We start from the raw sequence: 23,153 nt of genomic DNA on the forward strand, positions 1-23,153 counted from the left end.
CCCAGGCTGGCCTCAAACTCACTACAACTCTCCTGCCTCAGCCTCCCAAATGCTGGGATTACAGGCATGAGCCACCATGCCCCGCCCTAGTAAGCTTTATTTAGAATGTGGTTATAGCCCTTTTGGTCATTTTTAGTTTTGGAATTTTTTTGCTTTAAGTAAATATTAAACCCTGTATACTTATTTTTACCTTTATGCAAGGGTGATTCTGCCATAATCATGGTACTCCTGATGTCTTGGGCCACTAAGTCTTGTTCTGAAGTTACTCTGTGAACTATAGAATGTCTAGATGCATTTCTGGGTCATATCCACTGCAGGCCAATCAGAAGCCTTTGCCTTGCCCAGTTGTGATAATCACAAATGTTGCCAGATACTCACAGTGTCCCCTGAAAAATAAAAACTGTACCTTTGATTGAAATCCATTTTATGTTGTTGGGAGCATTAAATGCTTTTCAAAATTTCCCTGTGCAATCATTTTGTGGAATGGCAAGTACTTGTTAGCAATATTGGTGGATTCTACAGCTCAAATATTTAGTTCTACTACTTGTACTAGATCCTTATCATTCCTATGTGTACTATTTGTATTTTATACATGAAAAATTGTAACTCACCATTTTCAAAGGCCATGATCCATGTATCTCCAATTTTTACAATATAATTTTTAAAATCATCAGTGTTGTAGTAAGAAGATAAAAGGCTAAAACCAAGTCCTAATGACACTGAAATAAAACAAACTATTAACCCACACGATTGTTGGGGATGGGGACACAGGTATCTACCCTTGATTCATTCTAGATTTGCCCTACTGTGCAGATAACAGAGGGATAGCTACCACTTTTCAGAAGCTTTAGCACTAGAGTGCATGAGAAATATACTGAGCAAATCAAAAATGAAACATAGTTTATGTTTGACTTTCAATGAAATGAAAGGCAATTCTACTGCACAGTAAGGTTTCTATAGGTAGTAATAATGTATTATACATTATTTTAAAAGCTAGAAGGAAGGATATTCACCACAAAGTACAATAAATGTTTGGGGAGATAAATATCCTTTTCCTGTCTTGAACATTTACAACATATACATGTACAACATCATCACACAGTGCCCCATAAATATGTATTATTTTTGTGCCTCAGGTTAAAACGTTGAAGATAAACTAAGTGCTTAAGCAAGTAATGTGGAGGTTGGTGGCAACAAAAAGAGAGAACAGTTGGAAAATGGGGACACTATGAAGGATTTGTGAATATTTTTAACACTGTGCTAATGTAAAAACAGTTATAAAATTACACTATTAATTATATCATTAACAAATGCCACAGTTAGTAAAGATGAAAACAAATTCAAACTATTCTGGGAAAGAAGACTCAATTATTGCATTTAAATAAAATCCCAGGAAGTGCAGTTTACTTAACAGAAGCACATCCAGACCTTCGCAGCCCAAGGACCTTGATCTGGCCCTGCCTACCGACTGGAGGGTTGACACTGGGAAATGCACCCTGGGCCAGTCTGATGCATCCAACCCAACAGACAAACAAGAGCAGAGGAGGAGCAGAGCCAATGCAGGGGCACCTGGGAAGCCCAGTGGCACGCTCCAGGTGGGCATGTGGCCACACTGGCTTTGCTATGGAAAGCCAGTACCAGCCTCAGTTACTCTGCTGAGGTTTAGGGACCAGGCACAAGTTCTGAAATGGCAAATTATCAAGCAAGGGCTTCTGCTCAGGTAAACAGGCAGGGACCCAGGCACCAGAATAAAGCTGCGAGAGGAAGGTAGAAGTGGAGTTATTAGAACATAGCTCCAGGTCAGTACAGGGCTAACTCATGTCTAGTCTCACAGTTAGCTAACGTGCTAACTGTCCCACTAGAATGTGGGCAGATGTTGAGTCTGCAGGTGTTTTTTTAAAGGAATTCCATCTGTGTGGAGAGCAGCTCTTCAGCCTTGAGATTCTACTTGACTGTGGATCCAAAAGCTTATTTTGGATGCCAACAAAATGTAACACAGTAATCTTCACGTAGGACTGTGCATCAAGATCCACCGGGGTGGTCCAAAAACATATTGTTCTAACTTCCTGACATAATTTCGTAGGCACAGTGACAGATAGCACAGGGGCTCAGTAATTGGCGGAGATGGCAGCAGGAATGCACTGTGAAGGAGAGGAGCAGTCACATGATTAACAAATCAAGAGAGGAAGAGCACCAGTAAGAGTTAGGGCGGTGGGTAGGGTGGAGGAAAAGAGAAAAGAAAAAACAGGAAAGAAGGAAGGAAATAGAAACAAAAACACAGTCACAAGATGCTAACATGGCACCTGGCTGCCTGCAGTGTGAAGCTGGTGAGGACAGCAGGGGTGGGTGAACGAGGTCATGTCCTAGCTGGGGGTAACTATGCCAATCCAAGTGAGCTTTTGTTTGAGGGACCTTCATACATTTGCTGAAGTGAGGAATATGTGTTTCCTTACATGATATTTACTGATTCTTATTCCTGGCAGTTGGTCTTTTTATCTCTCTGCTGGACACCAGAAATACTCTGTAAATACAAGATACAACTCTGTAGCTATTCCTCAGAGTAGCAAGTGAAAAAATATGGCTCATTCTTTTCCCCAAAAGGAGAATAAGAGGCATTGTTTATCCCAGAGGAGGAATGAGACATCTTCTGACTCTTTCAAAGTTTCCCCTGTGGCAAAGATGCCACATTTTACCAAAAGGAAGAATTGAAACAGATGTGGAAATTTTGTAAAAGAATATAAAGGTGAAATTTCTAACACGGTAGCTGTTTAAAAATGATGAGAACAATCACACAGGTACAAGGCACAGACAGTCCTGCTGTGGAAGGCAGTGTGCGCCTGGCAGTGACCACGAGCAGCAGAGAGGAGGCGTGCCAGTCTAGGCATCAGAGGCAAGGGGTCATCCCACCTTTGACATCTTACGTCTTTAGGCTGGGTGATAATAGTATTAGACCTGGCATGTAAAGAATTAAACTCTTAGGAAATATATATGAGAGGTGACTGAAATGCACCATGAATGTTTGAATTTTAAAATTTTAAAATTTTAATGTTTGAATTTTAACACTCTTCTGTGTTACAGAAGAGACATATTGCTGTTAACCCCCTCAAAATATTCCTCTTCCTAGTTCATAATATCTATTTTACATGTATTAATTATTGTTACTCTCCTATTATTTTGTTTTGAAATTCTTTGTTTCTTTCCTCTTTTTAAAATAAAAAACACACTCGTCTTGCTTCACACATTATGCCATCCTTTATACCACTTTCTGCAGCAGTTCTGGATGAGCTCTTTCATGTCTTCATGAAGTGTGACCAAAAATACAGAGAATGCTTCTTCCCGGCACCAGCTAATGAAAAGGCAGGCTCACCAAAACACGACGCTGTGTCCTCACTCGCCTGATTCACCGTGTCTGGTCCTCTCTGACTCCTAGTGCTTCCCCAAAACCAAATGACCGGAAAGGCAAAAGATTTGAGTTGATTCAGGACATTGAGGAAGCCAGGAGAGTGCAATAACATCATGAAAAACAACTTCAAGAACTGCAGGAAGGGTTAATATTATTGGTTTTCTACATAGTTGTGTGAATTTTCTCATTATGTGCTTTAGGTTTTCATTTATGAAGATGTTAGTTTGATTTTCTAAACTATGCTTAATTTCACATCTAATATGACACAAATACCTACTGCACAGGATTGAAATACAGTGATACGTCCGTTCACGATCTTAATTTGTTCCACGATTCTAGGGAAGGTGGCCTTGGTCATGTTTATCACTCAGTGTGGAATTTGCAAACAGAAAACAAAATTTTGCCAAGTGCTTCTGTTTGCTAACCAAATTGTGAAAAAATACAGCTCATAGTTTTCCCCAAAAGGAGAATAAGAGGCATCGTTTATCCCAGAGGAGTAATGAGACATCCTCTGACTCTTTCAAAGGTTCCCAAATTGTTTGCAAATTGTTTGCAAACAGAAGTGTTCATGAAACAAGGTATACAGTATCTATGTGAATTAAGCCATGTAAAATGACTGACCTATATTTTTCCAAGTTGGTAATGTATATTTACAGCCAATACAAATTCATCTTCAAATAATCCTATATTGTTTCATGGCTATTGCAAGTACTTTGTGTCAGAATATCTTTAATTTCTCTCTTCCATCTCTTACAATATGATTATTTATCTCTCTTCTCCAAAAACTATAACCACAAAATGTGTCATTTTGATGTTGGGACAAAGTGTTATATACAAATCAATTAAAAGTAAGAAAAATAAACCATTTCATTTCTTTTTCACTGCTTTATTCTCTAATGCTCTTCCTCATTTCTATATAAATTTGAGTTTCTCACCTGCATCATTTTCATCTTGCTGAAGAATTTCTTTTAACATTCTGTACAGCAGTCTTTTCAATTCTTTTCTCTTACTTTGCACTTTAGGGCATTTATATTGGCATATGTTAAAGCTCACTGATTCTTTCTATAGCTCTGTCAAATCTAGTAATGAACCCACTAAAGGCATTCCTCATTTCAGTTACAGGGTTTTTGATTTCTAGTATTTCCTTTTGATACCTTCTTGGATGTTCCATCTTTCTGCTTATAATAACTATTTGTTTTTATATGTTGCCTTCTTTTTCTATTAGAACTTTTAGTATATTAAACCTGATTGTTTTAAATTGCTCATGTGATAATTTCATAGTGTTTGCAATATTTGGTTTTGGGTTTGGTGTTACTTTGTCATGTCACGGTACGATTTTTTTTTTTTTTTTTTTTTTTTTTTGGTGCTATTCATCATGTCTTGTAACTTTAGTTAAAAGCCAGACAAGATTATCAGAAAAGGGGAACTGGTGTAGCCAGACCTTTAGAATGACATGTTATGTTTTTCTCTTTAGGGGTTAGGCTCTGTTATGTTTGCTGTAGCTATGGCGTCAGGGGCTAATGTTTCTTTTAGTGTCTGTATTTTTCCTCCTATGTAGTTTTTGAATTTTCCTAGATACTGCATAGAGAGAATCTGAGTTTGTAGGTCTTTTCAGCTGTATTTATATTATGGAATGGTGGTAAAATAGAGAGGAAGAGTATGCAATAGTCCTATCATTAGGCCTCAATATTTCAGTGAGCCTCGGGTAGGTATTTCCAGTCTCCTGCGTTGGTTAGAGTCTGGTAAAGTACCAATAAGTTAGTTCCAGTACAATTTTCTTGGGACACAAGGAAACTTAATTGAAATACAAAGCCCAGGGAATATATTAAAATAGTTGCTTTTTTCTACTCCCCTTGATTGATACAAGGTAATTTTTCTCAAATCATTATGGTGAGTACTTGGTTGAGCACCTGAGTAAAAATCTAAAGAAATACAGACATTTTTCCTAAGACTGGCAAACCTCAGAGTGTTTAACTTTGAAGCTGGTCTACACTGCATGCCAGCAATTCATCAATTATAGCTCAGCATTGTTCCCATAGACACTTGATCCAAGAGAAGATTCTGCTCCCTGGGACCTGATTCTGAATCTACTGCCCATTTCTTCCAGTTTTGAGGGAATAAGTTTGACTTGATTCCTAAATGATTTGATTGATCTAAGAATTGTTCATTTTCAGTTTGCTCAGTTCTTTTTCACTTTGGGATGGGACTGATGAATTCTCAACTCTTTACATGCTGAACTACAAATCAGAAGTAAAATGTTCCATATTAAACAAAAAATACTGTGTTTCTGCCATGCAGGTGATATACATGTGATTATAGTTATTTATTTATTTATTTAGATTATTGTTATTTTAGCCTTATATTAAATAAAATTCTTGAATTGAGTATAATTTTTTTAAAAAAATTGTTTTTCCAATATGGTCTGAAATGCTCAATAAGCAACAATTAGGTATACTTTTGCCAGCCAGTTATTAAACTATGTTGATTGTGTTATTAAAATGATAAATTAAAAAAGCAGGCTGGGGATATAGCTCAGGAGTACAGTGCCTGCCTGGCAAGCACAAGGTCCTGAGTTTGATTCCCAGCACCAAATAAAACCAAAATAAAAACAACATTATGGGCTTTTTGTGTAAGATTTCCAATTTAAACTGTGCAGGAATTATCTCGTTAATTGCATGCAGTCACTAGGTGATCTAGGATCTGCATGGACTGAGCTAGAGCTCAAATTCAGGCTACAGGAGTTCTTCTTTCACGGTGAAAAAGTACTTAGCTGTATAGGAAAATATTTGTAGTCCCAAACACAAGTTTATATTCACACACATCTTACCTCACACATTTAGGATCATTTAATAAAATTACATTGTGTTTCTATTTCCTACTTCACTTTTAGGAGTTAATCATAATTCTCTGTAACTTGTGTCTTTGAAACTTTCACCTTATGGTTTTGTTTGCCAATTCACATATATTATCCAGTCTACATTCTCAGTGCGGAGTTAAAAGGAAAATGATAAATCCTTAAATCTCACTTAGTGAAAAGCAGCAGGTACAGCGTTCTTCCTGAAACCCAGTCTTCTCCTGCAAGGTTGAAGATTCAGTCTCTGATATCACGATGCCTCATTGCTGCCTAATCAATAAGCCTGGCATCCCTTGAGGCATGCATTCAGAAAAAGCGAGAGACAAGTGCAAGTGCTCAAGATTGTTATCTTATGCCACATATTCTTCGTAGAGAATTATGCTGAGTTTTATAACTCCACTAGGCTTCTGTGTTAGTTTCTTTCATCATTAAATCTCCCTTCTCATTTTGCAAGAATTCATTCCATTTGATAAATGATTGCCACATGTAAGTATGTCATCGGAGCTTCTTTTATTCATTGGAATGGTCTGAAATTATTTCTTACATAACCTACTTTGACTTCTTCACATTGGTAAAGTGAAAATAGGTCCTCTCTTTAATTCTATTCATACCTTAACAAAATATTATTTTGGGGCAGTCACTTCTGTTTGAAAAATATACTAGGAAAACAGAGTGTGTTAATTCAATGTATATCTGGTGGAAAGTCTCTGGGTATTTGTTTTAAGATCAAGGAAACATTTGAATGCTTTAAATTTCATCTTCCAGACAGATGTACTAATAATTTATTTATTTTTTATTTTTTTATTTTTTTGGTTTTTCTCCGGTACTGGAACCGAACTCAGGACCTTGCGCTTGCCAGGCAGGCGCTTTTGCCGCTGAGCTAAATCCCCAGCCCCCAGATGTACTAATAACTCAACTAAGGGCATTATAGGAGATGTTTGGTTGAGATTTGAAAAAGAAATTGGAAACATTTTCCTTAGTCTTGTAACAGGGCTTACATAAATTGGGTCAATGTGTAAGCCTCAGCAAGAATAGATGTATGCACCTGGAAATCTTTCTAAATTCATAAAAGCAAATAAATATAAGTCAAGCTTAATTTGCACATTGATGTGTGCAATATATGTGCATACTGACATGAACAATATGTTTACCTATATGTTACACATACAGTAAACATTCATTTTGTATTCTCAATTGAGAAATGGTTTTGAAAAAAATGTAGATAAATGGATAATAAAAAGTGTATTTCAGTACTTCAATAGGAATGAACGCTGATTGCATTTTTAGAGTACAAAGGCTTCTCAATAGAAAATGAACAATGCAGCCAAATCATTATACAGAGATACTTACAAAAATGTATTTATTTTTAAGCTTCTGTTATGGTTGACACATTGTGTCAACTTGGGGAGTCTAGAGGTTTGGCTAAGTGACTCAGCAGGAAGCCAGAGTGCTTACTTTGTATACATCCTGAGCCTGTGGAAGAGGAGGGCATGGAGATTATGTGAGAGCTACATGCCACTTAGGTGGGGGTAGCCTGTTTACAAAGGAAAGCAGGGAAAAAAGCTGCTTGCGGCCATTCCTCGGTTTTGCTCTGGCTGTTTACTGTTCGGCTGCCATTCCCCCCTTTGCTCTTGTTGCTTTGCTACCTTCTGCCTCAGAGCCAGCCAAGTATGGACTGAAACCTCCACAAACTGTAAGCTAAATAAACCTTTCCTTCCTTCATTTTGGGCGTTGGGTATTTTGTCTGAGCAACGAGAGAAAAATAACCAAGACAGCTTCTATAACTGACACAGGAATGAATCATTTTTTATCTACTTATATAAATGCATTCTTCTATGGCAGTAAACTTTATGAATGAGAGAGTTATTTTTTGGAGCAAAGAAAACAATAAATTTAGGAAGAGGGAGATATGAAAATAACCGTAGAGAGGAGAAAACCTCAGAAAGCTGACAATTTTCAGTAAGAGGGAAGATCGGGAGGTAGTTCAAGGATTGAAATTACAGACACTCCCCCCCACATATACACACACACTTGTTGAATGGGATGGTCTTTTGTTTTCTCATTGCTTTCTGTCATTTGAAAATTTGTTTTCAATGGACTTGTTACTACTTAGGTCTCACGATTGCTCAAAGAGGGATCCAAAGACCTGGTAAAGGTAAGCCATCGAGTTTGCATGACCGGGCGCACGGTTCTGGAGTCAGGAAATAGAGTAGAAATGAAACTCAGGAATGTCCTGCTGCCTTTAATTATACGCTAAGTAGTGGTTTTCAGAGCCTGGGACAGAAGGGAAATGGGAGTTGTTGTTCAAGAGGCTCAAAGTTTCCAGAGTTCAGGCTTCCAGGGAGGAGGCAGAGGGCTGCTCTGGGACTTGCAGGACAGGGTCCTGGCGGGGTGCCCGCCCACTTCCTCCGCTTCTCCCCATACCCAGCCTCTCTTCACTAGTCCAGGCTCAGCACAGCGGGAACTGTCCCTAAGGCTTCCATGTCACCCTCAGCGCCCCGTGGGGTACCTGATCCTCACACTCAGAGCTGTGCAGCTCTTCAAACCCTGGGACAAGCACAAAACACCAGGCCTGTTCTCATCCAAAACTTCAAAGTCTTGAAGCACAAAGGTTGTGGAGACCACAGGGCCTGGGTCAGCAAATGCAAGGGAGGGTCCTGGGCTGTTACTTGCCCTGGAGAAATCAACTGCACAGCATGCTGCCGGAGAATTTAGACATTTTAATGGCACATGAGCTTTAAGTACATCGAATGAGTGTTAAATACGCCACCCCAAAATATGCCACTTTGCCCTGCAGATTGTTTGGAGCTAAAGGCATTAAAAAAATAAAAACAACAGCAGCAACAAACCAGGTGCGTGAAGATGACTGACCTTTTCCTTTTCCTTCCTAAGAGCAGAAGAGAAGCCTCCACACGGAAGATGCACTCGCTATACCAGGAGAAAGGTCCTGTTCTTCTCAAGGGCATGAAGTCAAAGCCTAGAGGAATGCGTACAAAGCAGTGCTGTTCAGTACCCTGTTCCTCTGGGTCCCTTCCCCACCCAGGCCGCGCCTGGGCCAAGCGCCTTCTCCTTGTCATTCTTTTCTAAGTGATCACTTTGTCCAATGTGGTACTTCAGTGACTCTGCTTTGTGAGTCTTTGTTTCCCATAAGGACTTCTATGTCAATAAACTTACAGTAAATAGATGTGCCTGATAATCGTGTTTAGAAAGATGCCAGGGTTCATTTTTAAGAAGAATGAGTTCAGAAGACCTAAAGTACTGCAGGGTGACAACCTTTCGTCGTCCTGCCCTCTGTATTTGAATTTTGCTGGAAATACACATACACACATACACACCCACACACGCACACACACACACCCTCTAGGAAGGGTAACTGTGTGCTGATGGATGGGTGATTTTGTGGTAACTATTACACAATGCATATGTACATTGAATCATCACATCACATACCTTAAATAGATGCCATTTCTGTTTGCCAATTTTATCTCAGTAATTCTGGAATAAAAAGGATGTTTCTAAAGATGCTAATTGTGCAGTATGTGTGTGTGTATACATATATATATTAATGTATATATATTTCTAATAAATTTGTATTTGTTTTGCAATTTGGAATGCTTTGGTGATAAAATGATTTGGTGATAAAATCAGAACTCAAGTTCTGATAGTAAAAATAAGGACTGTTTTGAGAGAAAAGAAAAACAGAAACCAATATGATTCTTAGTTTAATAAGTAAGAATTTCCACAAAAGAGTGAGATTTCAGTTGACAGACATTAAAGGCAGTATGAGATGACCAGATATCTACAAAAGAATCCAGACAAGTTCCTTTGGATCATCTAATCAACAAGCCCGTCTGCTTTTTCAAGCAGATTGTTTATTTGAGAAAATGTTTATCGGAGTACTATTCAGTAACTATTCAAATTTAAAAATTGACATTACTCAAAATCCTAGCTGGTCTCAGTAAATCCAGCGACCTCTCCATGGTTCATCTTCTCGTGATCACTGCTGGAGAGCGCCTTAGAGCAGTCGCAGAAGGAGCTTCTGAGCAAAGCTCAGTTTCTAGACTTGCACCAGATGGTTGCAGTATTTTGCTTAAAAGAGAGAGAAAAATAAAAGATTTTAGGCTGTTTGTTTTTCTTCTAGTAAATGCAGGAAGAATACAGAAAAGTAAACACACAGAAAAAGCTTTTTGAAATAATCTTGTCATTGAGGAGAACAGACTAGCACACTACGTCCAATAAATTCTTTGAAATAGGTTACTCCATGGCCATAGGTATTGGTCACTTTATCAGACAATTACCTGACTGTCAAACGAAAACACCTTCTTAACCATTCCAATATGTTCTTAAGACAAAAGCTATGAAGTGTGACGCGAAGCATTAAAATACTTAAAAGCACGCCTGCACTTCTCTGGTGGATAGACATGCTGTTAACGAAGGTACATAAACTTCAGAAAACAAGAGCAGAGTGTGTGAGGAGAGATTTACTTCATGAGAAATCCTCTGCCCTCAAAGGGTTAAATGTTAACCAAGTTGAAAAGCAGAAATCAGGCCCCTATTAGTCTTGAACACTAATCTTGCTGACGGCTGAAGTGTTTCCTTATTTTATCCGTATTTATTATATTGAAGCAGGGTTCTGTGGCTGTGACTAATGACCAAACATCTGCACCTCGTGACCCTTAAAATCCTCCAGCCATCGCTGTTCACAGTCAAACACCACATGGACTACAGTGATATTTTGGCTTGACCAAAACAAATTAGTGTAGAGAAGGCAAAAGAAATAGCTTTGCCATTAGCTTTGTGAAAATCACAGACTATAGACATTTTAAATTAAAAAGCTGGGTTTTCTTAATAATTGGAATGTCTCATCATCATCGCAGAGTAAGGAGGGTAGAGTAATTATTTTCAGAAGAAATGAGTCTTCTGGTGGACTGTTCATTGTGAATAGTGAGAAGAGTTATTTTAAAAGTTTTACCTCCCAGGATTTTGATTGAGCTGGGGAAAATGAGATTATTTCAGGTTAAACCATTGGCAACCCCCATTTCCAGGGTAATTAATTTTACAGGCAAACAGATATGGAAAGGGACAAAAAGGTGAATGTTATCATCACCATCTAAATTTTTTCACTGAAGACAAATAGTTTGTCTTTGTATAATACAAAGGTAGCAGAGGCAACCTAGAGAGGAGGGGTCAACAGCAGCAGAGATGGAGCTGTTGGATGGACATGCAGAGGACAGGGTGAGTTACCCAAGAAATTGTGATCGTGGAACTATGCAAGGAACGTCCTCAAAGAAAGCCATGTTTGAACTCCAGAGTTTTTCTCTCCTCTGACGGGAGTGGGGGGAGGGTAGTGCTGGGGAAAGGATGGTGAAGATGTGGAACTCAGCCCCACTGCTGAATGCGTAGGCGAGGTAGGCTTCATGATTTAACTTTAACAGTAAATTCAAATGCATTTCCTACTGGACTAACAGAAACTGCTAATGTGTAGTATAAAGCTTTACTTTAAAAAGATCATAGACCAGATACACCAGTTATGACAAACTCTGGTCTAATGAGGTCACAAAATGTATTCTATCTAGACACAAACCTGAAACAAGGAGCCCTTGAGTCACAGGACGCCCTGGGGTGGTCACCAGCAGGAATCCGATGAGGAAGCGAAGGACTATGGGAATTCATGTAAGCTATATCTGGGCTAATGTCCACATCTAATTACACTGACAAAAATGAAAAAAACTCTGAAAAAACATGACTTCAAGAACATGAAATATAATGTAGGTTTAAAAATAACTTCTGTTAAAATTTCCTTCAAAAATATTGGCACATCTAAGAGAAATGCAAAGGAAAATGAAATCAATGAAACAGAAAATTATAAGCCAAGGATGAAATAATGAAATTAATCATATAAAATAGGCACCATAGAAGGCAGAAACAAGCTGAGAACTAAAATATCATTATGTAAGTGACAAATAAGTGACTACGTGGAAAAGTAAAACACACACAGGTCTAAAAACTAAAGAGATGATACAGAAGATGATGTCATTCAAGCAGAGGAAAGGTCCTTTATTTGAATACAGTTTAACATCAAACTTCTGGAGAACTACTGCTTTTCATTATTGATAACAAACAATGGAGTTTATAAACCAAGAACTGCAGATCCTTACAGATGCCCCAGTAAGAAATCAGTACAAATATGAAATCATTATGAGAAATCTTACATCTCAAGAAAACTCAAGTAAGTGAAACGATGTAAATTTATCTAGCACTTAAAGTTGAGCCAAACATATCCAGGAATAAATACCATGCCACTGGAGTAATACTTCTCAAACTATTTTAGAATATTTCTCAAAACAGTACTACTTAGACATCATATGGTATAGGACAAATCACACCAGTGCAGTGAAAGCAGCCAGCCCCTGCAGCTACTGTGTATGCACATGTGTGTATCACACATGCTTACCTACGTACACCTTGTCTTTCTCATAGCTGATGTGGTTTATTATCTCTGCATACTTTCCCTCAAGGGTAGTTTATACCCATTCCTCATAATTCTTTTGTTAACTTATTTGAGAAATATTGGTGTCAATTATAGAACATTTGTTTAAATATACCTAATATAGAATAGATAGCAAATTTTTTTCTTTTAAGGAGAAAAACCCAAAATAACAACAAAGGCAAAACCAAAACAACACAGAACAATAAAAGCAACACAGAATTTTAAAAGATAGCAAATATTTTAAAAGGAATCACTACATGTTAAAAAATATAGGAGAGATAGACCTAACTTGGGGGCTCAGATAAAAATTCATCACATTATACTTTAATACTACTTAATGTGATACTTAGTTCTTACTTTTAATGTAGAAGATTACATTGAGCATTTTAGAGAAGACAGAAATAGACCACAAAGTACACTTAGTGAAAGAAGAATGATGATTATGAACAGAGGTAAGAGCAAAAGCAACTGATTTGTAAAAATCCATAATGTTGATAAATAGAAGAGTCAAATTTAAAATAAGATAATTTCAACTAAAATAAGATGAGAATAACACATGAGTATAAATAAAAATAATAAAAAGATACAGGGAGGTAATTTTAGAATTTTTAGTGATTTTGAAAATGTACAAGTAAATATTTGCAAATTCCTATGAGAAACTGATCATAATAAAAACTGATAAAAGATAATGAAAATATCTTTAGAAGAGGGAAGCACTGTATGAGGTATTGCCCGGCCACAACCTGCACCATCCATGGAGCACATTCACTTCCAAGAGGTGAGGCAGACAGTGCCTGGGTCACTTTTCAAATTCCTGAAAGAACAGACAGTCTGGAGCTATTTCATGGATCCCATAAACAGAGATCAGTAAGTAAATCAGCTAAACCTAACCACAAATCCATTACTTCCACAAGTAGACTTTTAACAAAATTTTAAAGAAAACTTATGGATAATCATGTCTTCTATAATTTCTTATGTTGTCTAATGCCAGTTTTCAAATTAAAAAAAAAAGAAATCACTTCTAAAGTCCCCATTATGGTCACCAATCCAATCTCTTGATTTAGAATACAGCAATAACTCTGAAAACCCTTAACAGCTTTTCATGGAGCTTACCAACTCTTCGCAACACAAGCTAACTCCGATTTGTATAGCACCAGAAAAAAATGAATTCTAGAGGGACAGTTCCTTTTTCTAGTAGTTTGTACATCACAGCTTCACATATACATTGTATATGTGTATCAGTATATGTAAAGTACATAACTATAAATGTGTGGAATTGATGATTATTGTACCAAATTCAAGAGTCAGTAAGTCAAATCAATAAATATTTTTCAATACTTATCTCTCCATGTCTGAATAGTTTACGAGCCATAGGAAACCCTGGGAAATGTTTAAAAGTTTCAAAATGTTTAAAAACTTCAAAAATTTTTTTCTTTTTTAGTAGAGAATATGAGTAACAGGAATTGAGATAAGAGAAATATCAAATTGTGCAAAGAAGTCAATGTTTTTATTAAGAGTAAACACCGACTTTTCAAAATAGTGAGTAACCCTCTCAGTGTAACCACTGTCCTCAACGCTTTTCTGCATGACTCACACGCAGAACTGCACCGTGGTAAAAATAAGCAAAAGTCGTTCATGGGAAATAATTTCAAATTTCTGAAATGTGGTTACATTTTCTGAACAAATGAGTTAAGCAGACACCATTTGTTGATAAGCATCATGTGCGAGAATGGGGAGTCTGCCGCAGTCAGAGAGTAAATCAATCACAGGTCTGAAAATCGAATCCACATGTGCAGACTTGCAGAGTGGCTTGCGCCACCAGCTATCACTCTCTCATCGCGCTCCTCTAGCGCTGCCCTGACCGGGGGAGGACTGCCAGCGGTGAGTGTGACCAGACCGGAAACGCGGCCCAGGCCCACGCGCTGAGCCGCCATCTCATTCGCCACGTAAAGTCACCATAGGGCCTGAAGGATATCATTTGGTGTTTAGCCTGAGATGTTTCGTACATCTGCTCAAAGTCAATAAGATATCTGTGGTTGTTGAAGGATCAGAGCCCACTGTGCAGGGCACTGTGCAGAAGAACAATTTTAAAATAAGGAGGTAATTTTTATGGACCATTATGTTTCTGTGTTTCAGAACAAGGACTATTGACAGGATAATGGGACTACAGCAAACAATGTACTTTTCTGCAAGTATTCCTTCGTTTATTAATTTCATGCTCATGCAGTCATGCACTTACTCCTTTAGTTTTATTATGAATCGAGTGCCAGTTTATTCCAAGTCTGTCACAGCATGGAAGAGGCACCTCCTACAACAGAATGTAGTGATGGGGCAGACATGCATAGACAAAGATTCTTGGGTTGCTAGTGAGCAAAGGTCAACCTAAACTAATTTAATCAGGATAATGTTCATGAGCAAGGATAGCTAAATATCTAAGAACACATAGAGCTTCAGCCACAGCTGAGTTTAGGGACTCGAGAAACATTTCAGGATGCATCTTCTTCCTCTTGGTTCCTTGGCTGGTCTTCAATCTCAAATGACTTCCATCTGAGGCATACTTCCAATAACCAGCCACAAATTGACTCACAGATTTACATGGGGCTTAGGGACTGAGACCTTAGGAAAAAAGACTCTTTCCATCCACATATTCAAAGCAATTTTAAAGTGGAATCTTGTTTTCACCACTTGGCTCATATGTCCCTCCTGAGTTCCTCCTTGTGGCAAGAGAAACTAGATTACATGGGCCTTGATATGAGTCACGTGTCTCTCTCATGGGGGAGAGGTGAGTTGAGTTCCTGCTGAACCATAGGAATAAAAGTGGGAGAGAGGAGCTTTCCAAAGGCCAGGAAGATAAAATAGCATGTTCACTATGAATGTTTCTTAAAAGTTCATTTATGAAACTTTGGTATAGAAATGCACATACACTTAATCAGAGCACAAAGCAAGTGGTGTGCAACTTTTAAAGTAGTAGGAGCCATCGAAGATGGCTGAGAATAACAGGTAGGATGGTGACTGCCTGGGAGGTCCTGGGAGCTTCTGTCCAGTCCTTGGTGTGAGCAGGAAAGAACTGAATGCAACTCAGGAAAGCCAGTGAGATTGTGCATTCATTATAGGTGGAAAGAAAGTCTGCTCTGCAGGACTAGTGAGGGCCGTTGAAGAAGGCTCACAGACACCCCAAGAGTGAAGGGAAAGGGTCATTAGGGCCCACAGTTCCTGCACTGACTGCCATCTCAGGCAAATAAAGCATTAGAACATTTGTTCTATGGACAAGACACCAGATATAAACTGTCCCATCAAAATTTGCTGGGCCTTTCTCCAGATATAAACAAAGGATCAGAAATGGGTGGTTTGTTTTTTTTTTTTTAGAAAGAGTGTCTTTTGATTGGCTGGACCAACATGTAGATGAAGAATTGGGAATGCAGTACTCTGATTGGCCCTGCAAAGAGCACAAGACTCAAATAAAGGATTAAAAGTAAGGTCTTTTGATTGGTCTACATTTCTCAGGAGTTACAGCATGATATTTTGGGTCTCGGGTTTGGCACACATTATTTTTTGGAAACATCTTGCTCAATTGTTTAGCCATGGATTTTATGACCTTTGACAGATTCTGTCTGGCTTGGCCCAGCCCTAATCACCTACCTCATTTTCCCCATGAGGGACACAATCCCTGTAATTTTTTATGGGATGCTGAGGGAGTGGAAGTCTCCTTCTTCTTACAGCTGCTTTCTGCTGAAAGGGACTATGGGCCTTATCTACTGGGAATTTTGTGCTCCCTGACTACCTCGAGACACTGAAGATTATCGGTTTGACTAAAAAGCACCTACCAGAAGACAATGAGAACAGGGTTAGTGTCTGCATGCCAGGAAATGTTGGGGTCCTGTTCAGTGAGACACTGCTCAGGGAATTTCTCAGTAGAGTCGTAGACGGTCCTCTGGACCACCATCTGAAGATGGGCTTTATAAAGTCTGGAATGGACTATGTAAACTGTTAGGATGAGGAGGCAGGGGCCAAATTTGAGGAGGAGCAGAATGTCAATGAGTGGTCCCAAGATAGGAAGGTGCCACATGACTTTAGGAAGGTAAGATTAAAGAGGATAAAGACATCTTGAGGAACAGGTCAGACTATTTCCTGGTCTATTTTAAGAGGGGCACTATAACAGAGCCAGCAATTAGAGTTTATTTTTCTTTGAAGTTATTTGGGAGAAATTTATCTGTGGAGAAAAATGGATGGAAAAAATGGATATTAGATAAAAGACCAACAGCCTGAAAACCATAGGTTCAAGCAGGACAACCCACATTATGGACCCTTCTAGAAACAGGAACCTTTAAATAGGTGCCCTTTTAATCCAAGGTGGATCAGAGCTCATTCATGACTGTACTTTGCTATACCCAGAGCGGTACTGGAGTCTTGCTTTCTGAAGAGAACCCTCAGATCTTCCAGAGAGTCACAGGGGCAGCTTTCTTCTTTCGGGTGGTCTGTTGGTTCAGATGGTTCAGGTTGGGCTCACTTTATCCTAGAAAGGTGAATTCAGCCATCTGTCTCTGCCACCTTTACTGCAGTAAGTGTGACTCGGATCACTGAAAAGGGACCTTTCCGCTTCAGTTCTAGTTGGCCTGTAAGAACACCTCCTTTCTAAGTTGTAATGAGCATTTGGTCTCCAGGACAGGTACTAGGTGCTCCCTGGACCAGGAGCTCTCAGCATTTGCTCCCATATAGTTGCACAGCCTGCTGCCCTTGGCCCAGATGAATGTGACACTGTGAGAGCCTTCTAGCCTCTGGCTGCACTGGCACAGGAGAAGATGGAAAGGCTCTCCCACTTAGTATCTCAGATGGGTTCATATTTAGCATAGTTTGCAGGGTGTTTTGAATCATCATGAGGGCTATTGGCAATAATCAGACCCAAGACTTGAAAACTCTTGGGAAAGTTTCACCCGAGTCCATGTTGGGTTCTGGTCAGCCCTTTCAGCTTTTTGGAGGAAGAGGTCCCGTGTAGAATGGAGATGGTACTTGATTCCTAAAGCCTGTGCTACCTCCTGAGTCATTTGAGAGATAGAAGAAGACCCACCACCACTCTGAAGGGACCGAGATAGTTGAAATCAAGGGATGTTTTCTTTGAGGAGCACCTCGACTAACTGTAGCATTTCTGAAAGGTAGGGAAGGCCTCAGTCTAGCCTGTGAAGGAGTTAGTTAGGGCCAATTCCCTACGTGGTGGCATGTGGGTAAAGTCTACTTGCCAGTCCCCCCTAGAGTTTCTCACTCTCCTCTTTGTAGGTTCAAGTAAGGAAGATTGTTTAGGCTTGCCGTGGGCATTGCAGACAGAACTGCCAGCTGGGCGGTCCTGTGGGGTGGTTGCCTGTAGTCCTGGTCCTGTGAAAATCTGAGTGGCCATTGCCGGTAGCATCTCTGCCCACATGGGAAGGAGCCTGAGTGTTTTTACAGCCTTCCCTTTTGTCCCTCGAGGAATCACTGTTTGTTTCCCAAACACCACCATGGCTCTGATTTAACCCCTCCCTGTTTTAAGGTTCATTTATCTTCCTGAAAAGATAGGCTGATTTTAATGGCTCCTTAGGAGCTGGGAGTAAGGCTAAGGCTTGAGGTGTCATAAGGTCACCCTTTCTGTCTGTCAGTCTTTTCATTTCCCAAAGTGATTTTAGATAGCCTCTTTGGAGTCTCTCACAGTGGATGGCAGTGACCTGTCTGGGAAGATGGACTGCCTCCAGGAGTTGCAGAATCGCTTGTTCATGCCTTGTACTGGTTTTTGATTCGTTAGCAAGCCTTTTTCAGACTGCTGCATGAGCATCTAGCACTAGAAAGGCACATTTGGAATCTGGGTAAACATGCGTGTCCCAGAGTGTAGAAGGTGGGCCTCGGTGACCCGTGTGGACAGGCACTGCATACGTTGCCTTTTGATGTCCCTCTTGGACAAAGCTCCCTCCATCGGTGAGCTACTCCTCCTCAGGGTCTTACAGGTGCAGGTTAGTGATGTCCTGCCTGCTTGCTTAGGTCTAGGGAGTCACAGATTCACGGGACTGGTTAACCCCATTCCTGTAAGCGTCAGGGAAGCAGGACTGAGAGCTGTGCAGATATTTATGGTAACCTCAGGAGTGTCTAGAAGCATGATCCGGTATGTGGCAAATCATTCCCTTGTCACCCACGAATGACCTTTTGTCTGAAGAATATTCCTGACCTGATGAGGGCATCAGAGCTTCTAGTTTTTATGCCACAGTAGGTTTTGTGACTTCTGTTAGGATAGCTGCAGCCACTGTTGCCACCACAAGGGGTGTCTATCGAGCGGCCTCTCCATGGAAATCTTTTGAAAAGTATGCCACTGGGTAGAGGTCTGGTGTTACATTTTTGGTCAAGACACCCAGATCCGTTCCTCTCTTTTCTGGTATGTACAGGATAAAGGGTTTTCCTCAGTCAGACATTTCTAGTGCTGACGGCTGAGTGACAGCACACTTTATTTCTTGAAAATCATTGTTAGCCGCTTTTGTCCGCCTAAGGGCTCATACTCAGAGCCTTTGACAGCCTCACATGGAGGCACTGATTGCCTCAGTTCAATATTGGGTATCGAGATTCAGCAGAAACCTGCCATTCCCACGAAAGAATGAAGCTGGTTTTTGGCGGCCGTGACTCAAGATTGCAGACAGCCTGGATCCAGTTCCTAGACAGTTGTCAGTTCCCAAGTGTAGGAACGTGTCCCAAATATTGAACTCCTGGAGGGATATCTGAGCATTTTCTTTTGAGAATTCATATCCTTTTTAGCTAAAAATTGAAAGTTTGTATAGAATAAGGTTGGGTAGCTCTCAAGTTGGGCTGATGATTAGAATATCGTGTATGTACTGTACGGAAGTCCCATGTTTAAGCTTTAGATTTCTTAAGTCCTTTCTAGTGCCCAGTCAAGAAGGTATGAGCTATTTTGAAGGCCCTTTGGGAACACTGTCCAAGTACACTGTTATTTTTCTTTTGAGATGGGATCTTGCTATTCAAAGGAAAATAGGAATCAAGAATTTGGACGGAGAAGAATAAAATAGAAAACATCTTTGGCAAACAAGACAGAACCAATTTGATTCTCCTGGAACTTAGAATCTGCCACTAGAGCGTGGATTGGAACTAAAGCTTCATTCGTTTGGTAAAGGTCTCGAACCATATGGTATTCTCCCAAAGGTTTTACCACAGGAAAATGGGAATGTCACAAGGAGACTGACAAAGTTCCAGAAGGTCAAGTTTTAGAATTCTGTCTATGAGAGTCTGGAGGCCTCTATGGACCTCTTGCTTACTATGATACTGTTTTCAGTTGGGAAATTGGCTGGGGTCTTTCAGTTTTATACCTCCCCGTCTTGCTGAGTTTGCCCAGACAGGCGTTCCATTCTGCCATGCACCAGGATCCACCTGCCGGTCAGTAATTAGCTCAGAGAGGTCTGGTACACTCTCAGAAGGTAGAATCCATTGTGGTCTCACTGAAATGAGAGAAAAATCCTTGAATTTTTAAATAGTGAATCACTTTCTAGTAAGAGAATAGAACAGTATGGGACAATTAAAACCTCACGGATATGTCAAAGCAGGAGTAAAGAAGCTCTGACTACGGCTCTCTTTGACCTCAGCTATGGCTATAAATCCAGAGGAGGGTTTTCTGGAGAAGGAAACTAAAGCAGAGTAAGTTTTTCCCACGTCTATAAGGAATTGAATTTGCTTAACAATGACTCCAGGATCACCCGGGGCTCCTCAGAGGCAATGGAGACAACCCTGGACAGAGGCACTGCAGTTTCCCCTTCAGGTCTCTTCACCAGGCTGGGAAATGAAGGTTTTGGCTGGTCCGGCCCCACTCTTGGAAGGGAGATAGCCAGTTCTCCAGAGACATGGATCAGTCACATCAGCTGCTGGCACACAGAGCAGGCCGTGGCGGTGGCACATACGGTATAGTCAGGTGCCAGTGTCTAGTTTTCTTGCGCTGAGACCAAGAACTCATCCCCTGGTCGGCTTGGGTTTTCCCTTGGATTACTTGAATGTGCCTAAAGCACTGCCAATTGCAACAGTCATAATCTTGGCCTGCAGTCGTTCTCGGTTTCCCTCCACTTACCCTCTTCCAGATCCTGATTGTTGAACACAGAAAAGGCTTGGACCAAGGGAGTCTGAGGATTCATCTGAAGTTCTTGTGATTTGTGCCAAATATCTGGGGCTGATTGACTAATGAAATCTTGCTCCATTAGTGTCTATTCCTCCTTGGAAGATGGATCTAAGTTTCTATATTTATGGAAAGCTTCTAATCAGCTATGAAAGACAGCACTCACACACAAACACTTGTCAGTAATGACTCGTGTTCCTCCCCGCTAGCTGGTGGAGTCAAGGGCTGCAGACCCTGGACAGAAGCCACTCCGTTACATGCGGGAAGCCTCTGGGATCCTTTCTCTTTTTCTTCATTTGTGTTTGGGGAATTCAGAACTTTTCTTTTTAAATATTTTTTGCCCTTTCTTTTGTTCTTTTTTTCTTTCTTTTTCTTGTTCATTATTTTGGTTACTTTCATCTAATTCTATTATTTTTTTACTGTTTAATTGGATGGTTTATCTCACTTCTCTTTCCTCACCATCATTTTCTTTATTTGTAGAATTTTACTTGTTTCATTTCCCTTTCTCTGCCCCTCCATTTTTAGTATTACTATTACGTCTTAGTAATCTTAGATAATAACTGTTCACACTATTACTATAAAATCCTTTTCTCTTGTTAATAATGGTACAGTAGGTATGTTCAGTTACTATTTACTACATGTCAATCTTCATTTTGTCATTGTGTCTATTACTGCAGGTTTTATTTCTACAATTAAGAGTGATACAGTGGTAGCTTCTATTGTTTCTTACTATATTCCACCATATAATTTGTTTTTTACTGTACTATTGTTGCCAGTAGTGGCATAGTCTGCACTATTGATTGGTTTTTACTGTATGCCAATATCTGTATGTATGTCTTTGTGTTATCAGGCTTACTGTGGTTAGTTTCTGGAGACCTGGGTGATAGGCTAGTAGCACTGTACCTTCCCCTTCCCAAATTAACTGAGGTGGTCAGATCTTGAAATAGAAGCCAAGGTTTATAGTTATCCATGGCCAGAGCCCATCACTGAGAAGTAGACAGCAAGAAAGAAAAAGCCATAGTAGCAACAGTCTTTCTGTTTTATCAACTCTCAACTGTCAGCGTGCCTCCCCCTGAAACATGAGAAAACAAGACAAGAAAATGCTTAACCCAAACTACCAGCACTCCCAAAGCTGACCCATGAGGCACTGATGAAGAGGACATTAAAAGGCAAACAGCTGCATCATTCACAGTGACCAAAGAGGAGACAAAACAGATTAATAAGGTGCGTTCAAGTTCAAAGTGATATAACTAAATAGATAGTGTGTTAAATAAAGAGAAGACCAGTGAGCTTACACAAGACACAAATAGAAACTAGCTGAGCTAAACAAAATCATGTATAATATAAATGATCAAGTTAGCAGAGAATTAGAGACCATGTACAGGTACCAAACAGAAAATTAGTGGATAAAAATTGTATTGAGTGTATAGATAGAGGAGACCACTGTGTTTAGAGTGTCAAAATTAGAATATACAGGGGATGCTTATGACCATAGACTCAGAGACACCTTAAAAACAAGACAGCGTGGAAAATACACCCAACAGCTGCTAAATGATGCAAAGAACACTAACATAAAATCAGTTGAGATTAGTGAAAAACAGCACAAATAACATAACTAATCTGTTTATAAAAATCATAGCAGAAAACTTTACAAGCATGGGGGAAATAATTTAATGTACAGGTAAGAGATGCATGTAGAAACCCAAATATCCATCATTAGAAAAGAACTTCTGCATGACACATCATAGTCAAAATTCAAGAGGTCCAAATACAGACAGAATCTTAAATGGTATTAGAGAAAAGCAGAAATTCAGTTATAAAGTTAAATCCATTAGAATTATAGCAGATTTCTTGACATAAATCTGAAAGTCAAAAAGAGCTTGAAGTTTTAAAAGAAATCTCTTAAAGGAAGCAACTTCCAGTAGAGGGTAATACAGCTTGCAAAACTATCCTTCCAAATTGATCGGGAAATAAGGCCTTTTCATGACAAAGAAGACCTTAGGAAATTAATGATCAATAATTTTTTTGAAATGGACAAATTTATTTTGTAAACTATTAAATTTACAATATTTTCTTTTTTATTATTATTTTAAAGAGAAAAGAACAAAAACGAAATAACAAAAAGACAAAAACAAAGCAACACAAAAACTATAAAAATGACACAGAATTTCAAAACAAGATGATAGGAAATCAACAATGGTTGTTGTATTACTTATTGTTAACTTCAAAGTAGTTGTTCAGATTACCATATATACATATAGATATATATAGATATGCAAGA

At 39.4% G+C, this 23,153-nt stretch overlaps 1 long non-coding RNA gene across 1 annotated transcript in view; it reads right to left on the minus strand.

The window, feature by feature from the left end:
• The window catches only part of LOC106147768, a 40,732-nt gene that overhangs the window by 4,970 nt on the left and 12,609 nt on the right, over positions 1–23,153 (minus strand). The window contains exons 2-3 of the long non-coding RNA XR_001232716.1: positions 10,195–10,346; positions 9,129–9,234 (exon numbers count right to left, since the gene is read on the minus strand). This is a non-coding gene — a long non-coding RNA (uncharacterized LOC106147768). The remainder of the gene's footprint in view (positions 1–9,128; positions 9,235–10,194; positions 10,347–23,153) is intronic.

The sequence above is a fragment of the Chinchilla lanigera genome, unplaced genomic scaffold (assembly GCF_000276665.1).
Source record: "Chinchilla lanigera isolate Chin_1 unplaced genomic scaffold, ChiLan1.0 scaffold00009, whole genome shotgun sequence".
Taxonomy (NCBI): domain Eukaryota; kingdom Metazoa; phylum Chordata; class Mammalia; order Rodentia; family Chinchillidae; genus Chinchilla; species Chinchilla lanigera.